We start from the raw sequence: 14,930 nt of genomic DNA, 5'->3' as shown, positions 1-14,930 counted from the left end.
GCGGTATTCCCACAGCCACCCTTAGGATAAACCAGCATAGCCCCCTGGACAGACTGAGGCACCACCCCACAAAAAAAAAAACTGAATATAAACAAGGAACTGAAAAGGAACATGCAGCAGAGGGGGCGGGGTGTTGTAAGTGCACCAGAGAAGGAGGGAGAAGCAAGGAGCTGATCTCCATGTGAACTTTCAGTAAACAAAGACTGAAAAGGCAGAAGGGCCAATAGCTGGTGGGTGATAAGACACTGCCTGAAATAGGGCAGAGAGCAGTCCACAAAGCTCATCTCCTGAGCTAGCAAGCAACATCCAAAGTCAAACAACACAGCAAAATTGAAAAACCATCAGCAAACCAGCATAACATGCTGACAGCAGGGAGCTGGCTGATGGCCCCAGAGAAAGGGGATGAGGCAAAGAAATGAGCCCCCTATAAACCAACACAGCGAAAACCCAACTCCAAAGCAGGATGGCTGGTGGGCTACAGAGCTGTTCTCCAGAACCTGAGGAAAATATACAAACTCAAACTGCCACACCTCACTGAGGGAGGAGCTGACTAAGCAGCTGCTGTAGAAAGACAGGAAAAAAAAAAATGACGAGTCTCCCCAACCATCTGGTGAGATTAAGACAGAACTTCTGTTTAAATACCAACACAGGACTGGATGCTGAAGGGATAACACCAGAACTACTAAGACTGAAATTCTATTGTTCCTGAACCTGGAATTTTTTTATGTGTTTGTTTGTTTTGTTCCCTGTTTGTCTGTCCACCACCTCTCCCTGTTGATTTCTTTGGGTTTTTTTTTCTTTTCTTTTCTTTCTTTCTTTGTTTTGTCAGTTTTACTATTGTGAGTTAGCTAATACTAAATTACACACAGACCAGGGACAAACACAGCATACATACTCTAACCTAAAACCCAACACACCCACAAAACAAAATTAAACCAAGGGAAAGAAAACAGGTGACTGAAACCACCAATAGCCTATCAAGAACATAGTTACACAGTACCAAGTGGAGCGATAGGAAGACAAAAAAGGGATGGAAGCCATTCTCCCTGCAAAAATAAATTAATACAGGACTCAGAGGGAAATGAAGAAAATGGATACTCAGTTCCAGACTTCAACAAAACAAAGATAAACGATGCTAAGGAACCCAACGAAGCCCACAAGAACAATCTGAAAGAAGAAATCCTGCAAGTAATCCCCGAGAATTTCATGGAGATGTTACTAGACATGGTCAACCAAACTGTGCAGGAGGCACACAAGAAATTCCAAGACAAAAAAAAATAAAGAATAGGAGAAGCCACAAAAACAAATAAATGAACTCAGAGGGGCCCTAAATAAACACCAAAGTGAAACAGAGAACACCATAAGTAGAGAGATAAATGAATTAAGGACAAAAAATGACAATATTAAAGAGGAAGTGACCCATGATATGGAAAACCTCAGAAAAAACAATGAAACATAAATACAAAACACAATGGAAGGCCACTCCACCAGACTAGAACAAGTGGAAGACAGACTGTCAGAATTTGAAGATAAAATGGAAATTAAAGGAAAAACTGAAGAGCAATTAGTCAAATAACTCAAGACCTGTGAAAGGAATATGCAAGAACTCACCATCTCCATCAAAAGACCAAATCTGAGAATTATGGGCATTGAAGAAGGAGAAGAGGTAAAAGCAAAAGGAATTCATAATATATTCAACAAAATAATAACATAAAATTTCCCAAATCTGAGAAAACTATGCCCATTCAGGTACAGGAAGCCTCCAGGACACCAAACAGACTTGACCAAAATAGAACTACCCCATGACATATTATCATTAAAACAATAAGCACAGAGAATAGAGAAAGAATATTGAAGGCTATAAGAGAGAAAAAACAAATAACATACAAAGGTAAACCCATCAAAATCATAGCAGATTTCTCAATGGAAACCTTAAAAGCAAGAAGAGCATGGAGTGAGGTATTCTGGGCACTGAATGAAAATAACTTCAAACCTAGGATACTCTACCCACCAAAACTATCATTCAAAATAGATGGAACAATAAAAGTCTTTTGTGATAAGCAGAAACTAAAACAATATATGACCACCAAGCCACCACTACAAAAGATTCTTCAAGGAATTCTGCACACAGAAAATGAAATCAAACAAAACCATGAAAGGACAGGCAGTACCAAACCACAGGAGAAGAAAAGACAAGAGAGTAGAGAGTAAATTGATTCAGCTGCACACAATCAAACCCTTAAACAACAAAGACAACTAAATGACAGGAATCACCACATCCCTATCAATACTAACACTGAATGTTAATGGACTAAATTCCCCCATCAAAAGACATCACTTGGCAAACTGGATTAAAAAAGAAGATCCAACAATCTGCTGCCTACAGGAGATCCATCTCATGGAAAGAAACAAGCACTGACTGAGGTGAAAGGCTGGAAGAAGATTTACCAAGCCAATGACCCCCCAAAACAGGCAGGAGTAGCAATACTTATCTCATACAAAATAGACTTCAAACTTACATTGATCAAACAAGATAAAGGACACTCCATACTAATAAAAGGAGAAATACACCAAAAGGAAATAATTATCAACCTATATGCACCCAATGTCAATGCACTCAATTTCATCAAACATACTCTGAAGAACCTAAAAACATATAGACTCCAACACAGTGATAGTGGGAGACTTTAATACCCCCCATCACCAATGCATAGGTCATCCAAACAAAAAAATCAATAAAGAAATTCTAGAACTAAATCACACCATAGATCAAATAGACCTAGCTGATGTCTACAGAATATTTCATCTAACCTCTGCACAATATACATTCTTCTCAGCAGCTCATGGAACCTTCTCCAAAATTGATCATATCTTAGGGCACAAAACAAGCCTCAGCAAATATAATAAAATAGAAATAATCCCATGCATTCTATCTGATCACAATGCATTACAGCTAGAACTCAGTAACAAAAATAACAGTAAAAAAACATGCAAACAATTGTAAGCTAAACAACACATTGCTCAATGATCAATGGGTCATTGATGAAATAAAAGAGGAAATTAAAAGTTTCCTGGAAGTTAATGAAAATGAAAACACGAAATACCAGAACCTATGGGACAAGGCAAAGGCAGTCCTAAGAGGAAAGTTTATAGCCATGAGTGCATATATTAAAAGAACAGAAAGATCTCAAATCAATGACCTAATGCTACATCTCAAATTCCTAGAAAAACAAGAATAAGCAAATCCCAAAACAAGCAGAAGGAGAGAAATAATAAAAAATAAGGGCCAAAATTAATGAAATATAAACAAAAAATCCATACAAAAATCAATGAAACAAAAAGCTGCTTCTTTGAAAAAATAAATAAGATTGACAGACCCCTGGTAAACCTAACTAAAATGAAGAGACAAAAAACCTGAATCAGTAAAATCAGAAATGCAAAAGGGAAGATAACAACAAACACCACAGAAATCTAGGAAATCATCAGAGACCACTTTGAGAACCTATATTCCAATAAATTTGAAAATCTTGAAGAAATGAACAGATTTCTAGATACTTATGACCATCCAAAATTGAACCAAAAGCATATTAACAACCTAAATAGATATATAACATGAAATGAAATTGAAGCAGCAATAGTCACCCAAAAGAGAAAAGTCCAGGACCTGATGGATTATCTGCTGAATTCTATCAGACCTTTAAAGAAGAACTAATACCAACCCTCCTTAAACAGTTCCACAAAATAGAAAGGGAAGGAACACTGCCTAACTCATTTTATGAAGCCAATATTACACTCATTCCAAAACCAGACAAAGACACCTCCAAAAAGAAGAACTATAGGCCAATCTCCTTAATGAACATCAATGCAAAAATCCTCAATAAAATAATGGCAAACCGAATCCAACAACACATCAGAACGATCATTCACCATGACCAAATCGGCTTCATCCCAGGGATGCAGGGGTGGTTCACATATGCAAAGCTATAAATGTAATACAGCACATTAGTAGAAGCAAAGATATAAAAACACTTGATCATCTCAATAGATGCAGAAAAAGCCTTCGATAAGATCCAACACCACTTCATGATAAAAGCGCTAAGAAAACTAGGAATAGAAGGGAAGTACCTCAACATTGTAAAGGCTGTATATGACAAACTTATAGCCAACATCATACTTAATGGAGAAAAACTGAAATAACTTCCCCTTAAATCAGGAATGAGACAAGGATACCCACTATCCCCACTCCTATTCAACATAGCACTGGAATTCCTAGCCAGAGCAATTAGGCAAGAAGAAGAAATAAAATGAATACAAATAGGTAAAGAAACTGTCAACATATCCCTATTTGCAGATGACATGATCCTATACCTTAAAGACCCAAAAACTCCTAGACACCATAAACAGGTACAGCAAGGTGGCAGAATACAAAATCAACTTACAAAAATCATTAACTTTTCTATGCACCAATAACAAACAAACTGAGAAAGAATACATACAAACAACAGTCCCCCAAAAAATCAAATACCTAGGAGTAAATTTAACAAAGGATGTGAATGACCTCTACAAGGAGAACTACAAACCCCTGAAGAAAGAGCTCAAGGAAGACTACAGAAGATGTAGAAAGATCTTCCATGCTTATAGATTGTTAGAATCAACATAGTAAAAATAGCTATACTACCAAAAGCTGTTTAATGCAATTCCCATCAAAATCCCAATGACTTTCATCACAGATGTTGAAAAATCTACCCTAAAGTTCATTTGGAAACACAAGAGACCACGAATAGCCAAGGCAATACTCAGCAAAAAGAGCAATGCTGGAGGTATTACAAGATCTGACTTCAAACTATATTACAAAGCAATAGCAATAAAAACAGCATGGTACTGGCACAAAAACAGGCATGAAGACCAGTGCAACAGAATAGAGGACCCAGATATGAATCCACACAGCTATGCCCAACTTATTTTCAACAAAGGGGCCAAAAATATACGATGGAGAAGAGAGCCTCTTCAACAAATGTTGTTGGGAAAAGTGGTTATCTGCATGCAAAAACCTGGAACTAGATCCATGTTTATCACCCTATACTAGTATCAACTCAAAATGGATCAAAGACCTTAATATCAGACCAGAAACTCTGAAGTTAGTATAGGAAAGAACAGGAAATACTCTGAAAGTAATAGGTATAGGCAAGGACTTCCTTCATAAAACTCCAGCAGCTCAGCAACTAGGATGGACAAATGGGACTTCATAAAATTAAAAAGCTTCTGCATAACAAAAGAAATGGTCTCTAAACTAAAGAGACCACCCACAGAGTGGGAGAAAATATTTGCTAGCTATACATCAGACAAAGGACTGACAACCGGAATATACAAGGAACTTTAAAAAACTAAACTCTCCCAAAATCAATGAACCAATAAAGAAATGGGCAACTGAACTAAATAGAACTTTCTCAAAAGAAGAAATTCAAATGGCCAAAAACCACATGAAAAAATGTTCACCATCTCTAGCCATAAAGGAAATGCAAATCCAAACCACACTAAGATTCCACCTTACCCCTGTTAGAATAGCCATCATCAAAAACACCACCACCAACAGTTGTTGGTGAGGATGTGGGGGGAAAGGAACCTTCGTACACTGCTGGTGGGAATGCAAGCTAGTGCAACCACTCTGGAAAAAATATGGAGGCTTCTTAAAAATCTAAACATAGATCTGCCATATGATCCAGCAATCCCACTCCTTGGAATATACCCAAAGGAATGCAACACAGGTTACTCCAAAGGCACCTGCACACCCATGTTTATTGCAGTGCTATTTACAATAGCCAAGTTATGGAAACAACCAAGATGCCCCACTACTGACAAATGGATGAAGAAAATGTGGTACTTATACTCAATGGAGTTTTACTCAGTCATGAAGAAGAATGAAATCTTGTCATTCTCAAGTAAATGGATGGAACTGGAGAACGTCATTCAAAGTGATGTTAGCCAGGCTCAGAAGACCAAAAATCGTATGTTGTCCCTCATATGTGGACTTTAGATCTAGGGCAAATGCAGCAATGTTGTTGGACTTGGGTCACACACTAAGGAGAGAGCACACATGGGAGGTTTGTAGATAGGTAGGAAACCCAAAATATGACAGTGTCTGATGTCCCCACTACAGAGGAGCTAATACCGAAGCCTTAAAGCAACAGAGGTCAATATGGGAAGGTGATCAGGAACTAGTGAAAAGGTCAGGTAGAGATGAATCAATTCGGGTTATAATATACTTGTGCATGGAAGCAATGCTAGGAATCTCTCTGTATAGTTATCCTTATCTCAACTAGCAAAAACTCTTTTTCTTATTATTGCTTATGTCTTCTCTTCAACAAAATTGGAGAAAAGGGCAGAACAGGCTCTGCTTGGAAGTGAGAGGGGGTGAGGGGGAGAGGGAGAGGGCCAGGGCCAGGGGGAGAAATGGCCCAAACAATGTATGCACATGTGAATAAATGAATAAAAAAAGTTAAATAATACAATGGGATGAGCTAGGAATGGGTAGGAATATGGATGAACAAGATTGGTCATGTATTGATAATATGCTACAGCTGAGTGTGAGTACAGGAGCTCACTTTTCTATTCTCTTTATTTTGTATATGTTTGAATATTTCCATAATAAAGATGGTTGTGTTTGTTTTTTAAGCTTCATGGGAAAAGTTTGTCTTAGATGAACTTGGCCTAGAGATACCATGGACTCTGCAACATGGTCCATAAGGAGTGAAAAGAAGTTGAAAATATGTTTCTACAAGTGTTATTTTCAAGGTAGACAGTAGAAACACCAGAGGTGTCATCCCCTCTATGCCAAGGGCCTCTCTGGAGGATTTGATCTGATTGTGTGGAGAGTTCAGCAGGTATCACTGGACAGAAGTAACACCAAAGTCAGGTGGATGTGGGTTTATACTATAATTCTGAGTTAATTAAGTTGTGTGCTGGTTGATCTGGGACTCCAAACAGAAACTAAGGCTTTATGGAGAGGGGAAAGAAAGGCTAGGTAGATTTGCAGGAGCCCTGTAAATGAGAAATCATCTAGGGGAGACCTATAACTAGTAGAAAGGCAGAGGCTCATCACATCATCCCAACAGATTGCTCTGAATTATAAGAATACTAGGATCAGACAGAATATGGAACACAAAATTATTTTATTCTACACTTTAATTGCCAAGCCTCAAAAAATACTTAAAAGCTCAAAAAAAAAAAATCAGGAAAGAATAACTACTTATTTTATTTGAAAACATGGAGCTGAAAATGATAACAACAGAGATAAAGCTATAAATCTCTAGAGGTATAAATAAGGACTTTGTCATGAAATGTTAGTATAGTAGAACTAGAGGCTGGCACTTCATTCTTAAAAGTTATAGTTTTAATCTACTTTATAAGGATGTTTTAGCTTAAAATGAAGATGTTCATACAAGATCTAACCAGAAAATAATAAAATGTAGTTAAAGTGGCTATTTGAGAGAAATATCCTAAGTATTTTGAGGATGGTATCAGCTCCATTATGTTGTATTTCATGAGTTTTCATGTCACAAATTTGAGAATGGCTGAGCTAGGTGATTCTTTTCCTCCTTATGGCATCAACTGGGGTCATGTGCTGTTGCACACGTGGGCTTGTTGGCAGGAGGGTCCAAGATGGCTCCTGTCAGGTGGAGACTGCAGAAGCTGGGTCCACCTGAGTCCTTCTCCCCATTATGTAATCTCTAGGCCTCTCCACATGTTTTCCCCAGTGGGGTTAATAAATCTCTTATATGATGGCTGACTTATCATCAGGGTGCTAAGAACAGAGGAAGCTGTCCCATCTCTCAAAGTCTGGGCTCAGAACTGGAATAATGTCATTCTGTTCCAGGCCAGCTTCAAGGAAAAGGAGAAATGTATCTCTCAAAGGAAGGAATGTCAATGAACTTGAGGTCATCTTTCACCACCTCATATGTCCTCAAAAAACTGTGGAGTGGGGAGGGGCTGAAGGTGTGGCTCAAGCAGTAGAGCACCTGCCTGACAAGCATAAAGCCCTGAGATCAAATCCCAGTATTGCCAAAAAAAGAAAAATGGATGTCACAAAATCCTCCGTACAACTATTATATACTAATAAAAACATGTTTTAAAAAACTGTGAGGAACTAAAAGATATCTATCTGCCTTTAAGGAAGGCCAGAAATTAGTTTTCCTCAATTAAATATTTATTCAATAAAAAAGATAAATAGTTCTACATAGCTCAGTGCTCTGGTTCTTAACCAAACCAACAGAAAATTCCCAGGCACATATGAAAGCCTTCTGTTCTTTGGTTTGCCCATTTGAGGATAAGTATGGTGAAATATATACAGATCATAAGAAATACAGATTTTTCAAGTGCATCTTGGAAACTTTCACCCCAAAATGATGGTAGAGACATTAAACCTGTGGTATGTCTTGGTCTTCTCAGCCACCAGAACTGTGAGCAAGAAACCCGTCTTGTTTATAAGTCACCCATTTGATGATATTATTTTATAGCAGCCTAAATAGGCTGATATAGGCATCTGTTAATACACTGAATCATTTAATCATTGTAAGAATTCTGTAAGCTGAGATTATCAGACCAACTTCACATTCTGTTACCTAGATTTGAACCCATGTTCACTGTGGCTTTAAAGCCTTCAGTGACATTACAAATGTAGTAGAGAAAGTCTTGACAAGGATGTGAAGCAGCAAGAACTCTCCTGTACAGTTAATAAGAATGTAATTCCACAGTTATGGCAACCAACTTGGAATACACTTATTCGCAGGCATAGCTTGTGTGCCAGGATTCCCAATACTGGATAAATTCCCTAGAACTACTCATGCACATGAATATGAGGAAGAGTGCAGGAGTATTTATAACCTTACTGCTAGTAATACCAAAGAAACAGAAAACCACTCAGATGTCAATCAATAGAACAGATAGCTAAGTGCTAGTGGGTCCATCTATTGAAATAATAGGCAGTAATGAAAATGAAAAACCTGGAACACCATGCGTCAATAAGGATGAATCTCAAAAATGCAAAGGAGCAAGCTGCAGATGAATGCATATAGAGTTTAAAAACAAGAAGAAAAGCCAGGCATGGTGGTGCAAAACAATAATCCCAGCACTCAGGAAAGAAAGACAGGAGAATCACAAGTTTCCAGACCTGCCTGGGCTACATAGAGAGATCCTGTCTCAAAAAAAACATGTAAAATAAAACAAAACAGAAAAAAGAGCAATGTATCAATTAAAATATAACATTGAATAGAAAACTATAAAGAAGTAAGATAATGTAACACAAATTTAGCCAGAAAGGAAAAGGATACAATCTGAGGAGCACACAGGGCCATCCAGAATATAACAAAGTTCTATTTGTGACTTGGATGGCAGTTTATTTCCTTGTTTTCTTCTAACTAAAAAAAAAACATCATTTACACAGATAACCATCTCAGTTCTCCTAGTGCAGCTAGTTTGCCACACTTCAGTTACCTGTCATTTGCTTTCCTGTCAGTCCTCCCAGTGTGACCAGGTAGGGTGAAACAACTTGACGGATGTCCTTGCTCCCACACTGACCAGCTGACACTGCACACCCATTCATAGACTAAGGCAATTTGCTTTAATAAGCATTCAAAAATCTGTTACACAAAAAGATAGGTTTTCACTTTTCTAATGAATTGTTGTGACAGAGCATTGTTATTTTTAACATATAAAGGATGAAATATACTATTCTCAAGCTTTTCTGTATTTGTCATATACAAAGGACAGCAAAAACATGTTTGTAGCTTGACATTGAAAATAGTTATAATGGAAAGATAAGGTAAATTTCACTGCCCTGCCATAAAAATACAAAAATCATTAGAAACGTTAGGAAGTGCTTTTAAGTAGTACATTCTGTTTTGTGGTTCCCGCTCTGCTATGGAGACATGTTACAACAAACAGAGCTTAAAGATCTCTAAAATTAAAAGTTTTCTACTTCCGCAAAGCAGAGAAATACAAAAACTAGAGAAATTCAAGTGAAATCTATTTGATTTCTACTTCTTGACATAAAAGCAAAGCAGAAAGACTTCTTTGGGATTTATTCCCCCTTTAACAATAAGATGGTGTCAAAATAGCTGAAGAAAAAGAACTTTAAATTATAATCCATTCTCCTTCATATCAAAGCCCAGATTTTACTCCTATTACTGTAACAGGTAGCATGTTAGGTCATAGCAAAGCAAATTGAAACATATTCTCTGGTGGCTACACTTTTACCAGATTAACGTGAGATGGTAAATTATACATACGTTAAGAAAAAAAGTGAAGCTTTCAGAGCAAGTTGAAAGGACATTTTTTTCCACCAGTTGTGAAATTTTTAAAAATTGGTAGTCTGACATATTTCTCTTAATTTAATTTTTTTGAGGGAGAGCCTCTGTTTTGCCTAGGTTGGTCTTGAACTCCTGAGCTCAAGCGATCCTTCTGCTTCAGCTCTAAAGTAGCTAGAACTACAGCATTTGCCACTATGCCTGGCTTCTTTTTAACTTTACAAATAACCCGCTATATAAACATCTGATCTTAAAATAATTATCTTGAAGGTAAAGAATGATGTCAAGATGATCTGATGTGGATTTGTTTTTACTTTTATTCATATTTAATAGCTATGAATATTATACCAATCCCCTAAATCTTTCCTGGAGAAAGGAAATATAAGTAATATAAAATAAATTCCACCATTTTGTGCCAAGCATTGAATGTTATCTCTAATCCCTACAACATCTATACAAGGACAAAACACCCCCAGTTCATGGATAAGAACACTGAAGCTTAAGGGCTGGCAGAGTGACTTAAGCAGTAAGAGCACCGGCCTAGCAAGCTTGAAACCCTGAGTTCAAACCCCAGTGCCACCAAACAAACAAACAAACAAAAAGGAACACTGAGACTTAGAGAAGGTGATCCATTGCTCAACATCACACCACTGGGAAGTGGCCTGATGGAGATATGCAATCCAGATATTCAATTGCTTCCATGTTACTATGAATAACTAAATTTATGTCAGCTAAAATGCAGATCATGGATTATTACAACTTTAACACAACAATGACTGCTATGGATGAGACCATTTGTAATATCCCCCAATCACCACCATTTTTTAAGTTTCTACTCTTACAGAAGTGTTTTGCTAGATAAAACCTAATTCAAACATAGATTCATCTTATATAGATGCTGCCTTTACAATAATACAAAGGCGGATGGAGCAGATGCTCTAGATTAGCAGACACCTAGAAATATTACTGCTTAAAGTTAATTGGAAATGAAATATTCAATAAAAATGTGACATATCCACTAGGAATCAAAGCATAACTTCCAACTGATCTTTACTTCTCTGTTAAACTGCAAATCCCAATGTAAAAGAGATATCTTTGGATATGACCACCTCTATTCTCAAATAGATCAGCACATCACTGGTTGAATTCTGAAATCAGTGCATTGACAAAACAAGACTGACATACTTCAGTTCTCACCAAAGCAAAAGGGAAAATGAGAAAAAGGAAAAAAGGAAGAATGAAGAAGGAATAGAAAAGGGGGAAAGAGGATAAAGGAAAATAAAGAAGAGGAAGAGGTAAAAGAAAAAAAGAAAAACAAGGAATAAATGGGAGAAGAGGAAAAGAAGGACAAGGAGGAAGATGGGGAGGAGGAGAAAGAAACTCTGCTAGAGTTCCAACTACTTGGAACTGTACTCAGAGATTTTCAGGACACACCCAAGTTTTTCTGGATACTTGATTTTTATAGCTTTACTAGACCATACTTAGATGCAGACATTGCCATCAGAAATTAGACTGCACAATAAGTTAGGGATGGCCACATTAGGTAGCATGAAGTTCAACTTACCATGAATGGAAATAGGAATAATATTTATTAAATCCCTTCTAGATTCTAGGATTTGTGTTAGGTGCTCTACATATGTTTTATTATCATTTGTGTTACTGTTAAGTTATTAAAATAGTATTATTATAGCTATTTTACAGATCAGAAAACTGAGACTCAGAGAGGTCATTGGTGCACCACAAATAAGTGGCAGCCCAGAATTTAATACTGCATGACCCTATCTATGCTAATTTCTTTCCTCAGAGCCATATTCTAAACAGCAGCTCAAAGTTGCCTTTCTAGTACTTCTCTTAGAGAACTGCTGATATTGGCAGAGGCCAAAAATCAATACAATTGAGCTATGGGCTTATGGACTGAAGTTTACAGTATAGGTTAAAGTATCTTGTGTCAGTATAGCTTTCTGCCTTGGATTTCTTTCTTTAGCCACCAAGTCTTGGCTTCTCCCTTATTTCGACATAAGTACAGGTGACAAACTATTTGAGGAAATGGACAACAATGTGTATCGTTGTCCATGGTCCTGAATCATTTTATCTTCTCTGAGAAGCAGAAAATATGGTGTTGGACTTGGGTTGAGGGCACCAAACTCAAAGAACCTTCAAAGAACCAGATATGCTGAACAAAAGGAAGAACAGGGCAGAAGGCTTATCCATTGCTGGCCAATATAACTTTTGTACTGATGGTAATGTTCTAATTCTGCACCTTCAATTACAGTAGCTAATAATTTCAGGTAACAGACAAGTAACTAATTTTCTAAGTTTATTTAACCTTAGCTAACTTAAATTTAAATAGCCACATGTGTACTAGATTGAGCAGCACAGATGAGATTATCAAAGCTGCTTATTAAAATGCAAATTCCTAGGCACCATGCCAGACATACTAAAATCACAGTCTCTGGAGTGAAGCCAGGGATATGCATTTTTGACCAGGGAGTTTTGATACTTACTGACATTTGAGAGCCCTCAAGCTACTGGGCATTTGCATTAGCCTTCTGAAGCTTCTCACATGGAACCACTGAGCTGATCTTGCCTTAGCAAGTTTAATAGTCTGAGCCTCACTGTCAGCCCTGCTTTCAAACCTGAGAACCAGTGGCTCAGTATGCTTGTTGAGCTCCCATGATCTCCCCCTGCAACCCAAGGTTCATCAAAGACCAAATTTAAAGGCACTCATGACAGGTAAACTCTAAGCAATTGCCTAAATCTGCCTGAATCAGCATTTCCAAATTCATATGCTATATATACTTCTGCATTTTTGTCTTGTCCAGGGAAACAGGCATTAGTCTTGATTTAGGCCCCCTATACTTACCTCACTCCCTTTTGGTGCTAGGGCTCATTCCCATTAACTCTGCTTCAAATGGATTGTCATCTCCATAATCTCTACTCACAGTCAGAATGTGTGAAAAGCTCTTGTGACATTGACAACTGTCCTTCTGACTTTTGAATTAAACTCACTTATAGTGGTTCTACAGGTACTGATGAATGACTAAGTCATCCATATGCTTCACATATTCTTGAAACACTGAGCTTTGGCTACTCTAAATGTGATATGGATCTATAACTGAGTCACGTCAAGTCTCGCGTCATCTGATCCAAGCCATTCCCCTCCCAAATGACAACATTACTCAAATCCCAGCACACTGCACCAAAGTCAACCCTGAATCAACCAGACTTAAATATTTTTACTTTAATAATAAAAGTCGCATGTAAAACTAAATAATTATTTCTAAGACTGTAAATTCTGTCTATTAAAGGTTTTAAGCACAATATCTTCCTCCACCTCTCCCCAGCCATCACCACTTGTACACATGCATGCACACCACACAAAATGTACACTGATACAACACTTTCAAAAGCTCACGTTTGACTAATAGATTATATATATGTTATATATGTATATACATATATAATATATATTATATTAATGGTCCCACATAAGTCAAGACTTCACCACCTGGTGTAGTTCCCTTCCTCATTGACCCTGGGTTTGGCCATATGCCTTGCTTTTGCCAACAAAATACTGGCAAGCATGACACAAACAGAAACATGGTAAGCACTTCCACGTTGAGACCTGCCTTCCTGAAATAATTATCATTACCATGTGAGAAACCTGACCTCTGCTGCTGAAGCATCCAAAGAGAACTGAAATATTCTCCTGACATTTCAGCTGATCACCATTAAAGTAACGCCATCATGGATCATCCAATGAGGAAAAATTCCTCATCATGAGTGACCCACATGAGTGACCCCAGAAAAGACCAACAGAAGAACTGTCCAACTGAACTCAGCCCAAACTTAGCGAAATAACAATTATGTCTTCAGACACCAAGTTTTGAGACAGTTTATTACTTAGCAACAGATAAAATATCTACTGAGAGATACTATTATTATTCCTATTTTGTGAGTTAGGGATGTGAATTTCAGAGAGATTAGGTCATTTATCCAAGGTCCTGGGGCCAAAAAGTAGCAAAAAAAGGCCTAGAACTTCAATTTGTTCCTAAATTCAGCAACTCTGCACTACACTAGGCTGCATATAATACAACCTCCACAGAACTAGGTAAGGGTCATTAATGATCCTACTCCTACACAAATCTCCTTTTCAGACCTAAACACTAACATTCAACAGCCCTTAATTGAGGACAAGAGTCCTATTAGCCCCCTTCTGGCCCACCAATGACCTCACCAAGTAACTTTCCTTCTGAAAAAACTAAAGCCAGGAATCATTTTAAGTGATTCACATGAACACAAATGTGGAAGCATAAACAGGGAGGTGTACTTTATATGCAAATGAGTATCATGGTCTGCAGTCCTGAGTTAAGGCATCACAAATGGAAAAAAAGGGAAGTAAACTTATCTGGTCTGGAGGAAAATGACAAGGATTATCTAAATAATTAGTCAAAAACTGATCTTTGGAATCAAAGTTCTTATTCGCAGAGAATATTACAGTTTTTGTTAATTCCCTAATGTAAAACTAAGGGATGAAATAGATTTAAAGGAAAAAACTATGAAAAGAGGCCACAAAAAAAAACTGGATAAAATTTTACAATGGGAATATTGTTATAAATAGAAGGAATG

General features: G+C 37.4%; 1 protein-coding gene across 1 annotated transcript in view; it reads right to left on the bottom strand.

Annotated features, from left to right (window-relative positions):
- Znf800 (zinc finger protein 800) overlaps window positions 1-14,930 on the bottom strand; it is a 210,051-nt gene that overhangs the window by 98,355 nt on the left and 96,766 nt on the right. The window lies entirely within an intron of this gene.

This window comes from Castor canadensis, chromosome 2, assembly GCF_047511655.1.
Source record: "Castor canadensis chromosome 2, mCasCan1.hap1v2, whole genome shotgun sequence".
In the NCBI taxonomy this organism is placed as follows: domain Eukaryota; kingdom Metazoa; phylum Chordata; class Mammalia; order Rodentia; family Castoridae; genus Castor; species Castor canadensis.
The sequence above is the reverse complement of the archived record's forward strand: the minus strand, read 5'-3'. Positions and strand labels throughout refer to the sequence as shown.